Here is a 4,298-nt window from a genome sequence, read left to right on the forward strand (position 1 = left end):
ACAAGGGAAAAAGAAACTCAACTAGCTGTCAGAGTTTGGATACAAGCACCTCAACGGAGGGTAATTAAATATAGCATATGTTCTCTTTTAGTAGTTGTTTACAGCTGGGAGATCAAATGGTTTTCTCAGACTTTGATCTTGATGCTTCTCCTTGAAAAAAGATGCACACAGACAAGTTCAATGGACCCTAGTTGCAACTTTTTAGGGATGGTGTTGATTGGACACAGTTTCCCCCTAGCAGAGCTTGGGGATGGGGAAACAAAGTCAGTTTTTCAAGTCTGTAAGGGTAACAGACTCTTTAGTTAAACTAAAAGTGTGTGGAAGTTCAGGGTGCAAACGCCAAAACTGCAGCTTAGGAGCAGAAGTTAAAGCAACAGTTATTCAGTGTCTCAGCCAAAGCTCAGGGCTGTTCTCACTGCTTTGTCCTGCTCCTGCTCTAAAGTGCTTGCTGATCTGGGAAGGGACCAACCACACCATCATCACTACTACGGCCACTAAGTGCAGTAGGTTTTTTTGGGGGGGTTAATAGAAAAGGACACATACTTTGCATAGAAAATCTTTCATTGGCACAAATGGGTCTTATGTAAGAACTTTGTAATGCTCTCATACAGTTAACATCAGGAAGCTTTTCCTGATTTTCTGGGTAAGCTGTTGCTCTAAGGACACAAGGCAGGTTGTGTAACTTAAATAGTCCCCAGGACCCAGCCCAGCCAAAGGAAACTATGGGACACTGACAAAAGTCAACAATTTAATTTGCCTGAGGGCTAGAAAGTCAGAGGGTAGTACAAGATCCTCTGAACACCAAGTAGCCTTAATAAATATCCCCCTTCAGAAATATTGCAGCTGAATCTTGCTTTTCACTGTATTACACAGACACCAGGAGTCACTTAGGAGCTTGCCAGCTCTCCAATTGGCCAGCAAACCAAAGTCAATCCAATTGGAATAGGAATAGAAACATTTGCCAGTGTGAAGCAAACCACATGAGATCAATAATATAGATCCTGGGACAAGGGAAAATTACAGTGTCTCAAGAAGGAAACAAATGAGGAAAAAAAAAGTCCCAAATCAATTATTGCCAGGATCTGGGGAAAAATGAAAGAGAACATGGAATAGTAAATGGCAGCTCTGTGTGTATGTGTGAAATGAGTAGACATGGGGAAAAAAATAATCTATTTCTTGCTTTACATGCAGAAGACAACTCCCATTCCACACTCACACAGCTCCTTCTGCAGCTGTACACAAGTGTAGAGAGGACACATGCACTTGATTCAAAGGGAAAACAGCAAAATCCATGATAAAAGATGGGAAGGTTGATTCCTGCAGATGCATCTTTCCAAAGAGCACAGAATGAGTAACACCTGTGCAATCACCACAGGGCTTTGAAAACAAACAGTACCTCCATTTGCTGAGCCTACTTTCAGTGCTAAACACAGGATTTGATAACTTATTCCTTGCAAAAATGTACAGATAACAGGTAAGAAAAGCAGCAGCTAATGATTCAACCACCTACTAGCCAGTGACAGAAACAGGTTGCCAAAAGATGGACTTTTGGCATGGTTCAATACAGTAACCCCTACAAAAACCAAGATGCAAGCACAAATTACAACTCTGTGATGAAGCCAGACAGATTTTTCAGATATACACACACATATGCAAGAGAACCTGTTAATCACCCAGATGTGATTCACAGTGCTTAAAGTGGTATCTAGTGTCATGAATTTGAGTCTACAGGATCAAATTTTAATAGTTTGCTTTTCAAATCACCTAAAGATGACATGTCTTGGATGCCAGAGAATGCAGAGAGAATTCCATTTTGAACACTGTTCAGGTTAGACCACAAAATACTTAAGCATTTCACAGCTTACTGCAATGGAGTCAGCACTTTTTCTATAGGCATGGTCTGGGAAAGACCTGCCCTTCCAGTTATAGCAACAAACAAAGGCTTTCAGTTACTCTCTCTGTGCAAGAAGCAATGGAGTATCTGAAAGATTGCAGTACAGTGTGGAATACTGTTTTGCCAGTGACTAAAGATAGAGTTTCTTTCTGTTCATGGACTAGCTGGCTATTAAAGATAATTCCTGTATGAAGTTAAGATTGCCAAGGACCCCATTATTTCTAAGTCACCAGATTAATCTTGTTATCTTTCTATTGCCAGATTTCTAATGATTCCAACCTTCAAGAAATCCTGTGAACAATCTCTTCCTATTCAACAACTCCCAGATCACTTGTGTGCCAAATTCAAACCTTTTTAGTCGTGTTCACATGGGAGTACAGATTGCAAGCTAAGAGCTATCAGCTGGCACAGCCTGCACTGCATACAGTGCACCTCTACTTCCTTGTGCACATTCACTGGGGCAACAGGATTAATGGATGCTTTTCCTACACCAAGTACTATTTCCATGCACAAGGCACATGTTTCGCAAGTGTTCTGGTAAGGCCTATTCATCATCAGTAGTGTCAGTGCAGAGACAGCATCCTTCTTCAAACACACTCCCTGAAACCATGCAGACATCAGCAAGGCCACCTGGCCTGAGGTTGGCCACAGCCATTTGCTGAGGTATAATTTCAGGCTGGGGAGGTAGGAAGTGCCCAAATCAAGACCTCTGAACTAGAATCAGAGCTCTGCCTTCAACCCACCCCATGTCAAGGGGGAGAGAGATGCAGGGACAAACTTGCAAGTCACTACATTGTCTTTGTTGGCATGAATGTAGTTTTAGACAAAACCTTCCCGTGTGCCTCAACTGCCTTCCAAATAGTAAACCTGAAATCCTCAATCCTTCCCCCTCAGGGCTCCTTCCTTGCCCTGCAGATCTACACCCCATTTTGTGAGTCTCTCAGCCAGCACAGTCTGTAGCAGAGATTTTACCATGAAATGCTCCTCACCTAATCCTGACTTATGCTAATGTTGTTCTGGAATTGATTACCAGGACAAACTGCTTAGTGGTGTCTCTCCAAATCAATATTTCACTGCTTTCAAACCACTCAGTTGTCCTCCCCCAGAGCAAAAGCCCATGTGAAGTGCCCAGTAACTTCAGCAGTGCAGATCCTCCAACACGGTCAGGTGATCAATCTTTATGGATTTCAGTGGAGCTGCCCTGATTTGCACTAGTTGAAGATTTGGACTAGCATCTTAACCCAGCAGGAGCCCAGAGAAGCTTTTATACATTTTTCCCATCACCTATAAAGCAAGACCTGGTGACACCAGCAACGAGCAGATTTGCAGCAGTTCATTTTGAGTAGTTAACAGCCCACACAGCAGCAAATCACCACTAATGTCTGTTTCTCACAGCACATGGAGCTGTAGAACAAAATCACCTCAAGAGCTGCAGGCAGAAATGCTGCAGCTGGAACTTCAGCCATGTGCACAGAGGCCAGCTTGGTATTGTCTCCAAATCCTTCCTCACCTCCCCTTTGAGGTTCTCCTTTGGAGCAGAAACAGGTGCCCCTTAGCAGAGGGGGCTGTGGTGGTAGTCACACAGGCAGGGCAGGAGAGCATTTCCCACCTCCATCTATGGTGTGGAAAGCCTGTGGCTTTATAGGTATTTCCACTCAGCAGTGACTGGAATGGGCAGCAGCTATGTCCTTTCCCAGTTTAGGTCATTATGAAGAATGTGATTCACAAGCCTAAATGCAAGTGAATTCTGTGCAAGGATCTGTCCTAACCCCTACATGAAGAAGGTGCTGAGGCATGGGTCCTACAGCAAGTTTAGTTCTTCCCCATAAAATGTGTCTGGTCCTGAAGCCAACTACTTCAGCACATGTTTCATGCCAATATTTAGGTCAGAAACAATCAAATTAAACAAATTTGAACTCCATTTGAAGCATTAGGCTTTACTGTGGTTTGCCTTAAAAGAAGTCTGGTTCTCAGAAAGTCCCAGGCACCTCCTCAGTAAATTGAGACACTTGTAGTCTCAAATTGGGCACCCAAACAGAGGTGAGAAGGAGTCCATAAGCACTGCTGCTGAGCAGAGGTCTGGTAAAAGAGTAAATGATTCCCAGCTCCCAAAATGTAAAGAATTTGGGTAGCGTTCCTCATGTTGTAAAAGTGAATTTATTTTAATTCAAATCATTTGGCATTATTTCAACCTTGTTTGAATTATTTTGGCCAAACTAGTAAATCTGATAATTCAGGACTGAATATAACCAATTAGATTTACTGTATGATACACCATAATCTGATCAAGCAGTCTCAAAGGATTTGACTTGTTAGCATTTCAAAAGCATAGGAGGTTTTTGAATAATTTATTACATTTCTTTCAAGCTCATCTTTGTTAATTCATTATGTAAAGATAAGGCAG

This window comes from Acanthisitta chloris, unplaced genomic scaffold (genome assembly GCF_000695815.1).
Source record: "Acanthisitta chloris isolate BGI_N310 unplaced genomic scaffold, ASM69581v1 scaffold23289, whole genome shotgun sequence".
Lineage (NCBI taxonomy): Eukaryota > Metazoa > Chordata > Aves > Passeriformes > Acanthisittidae > Acanthisitta > Acanthisitta chloris.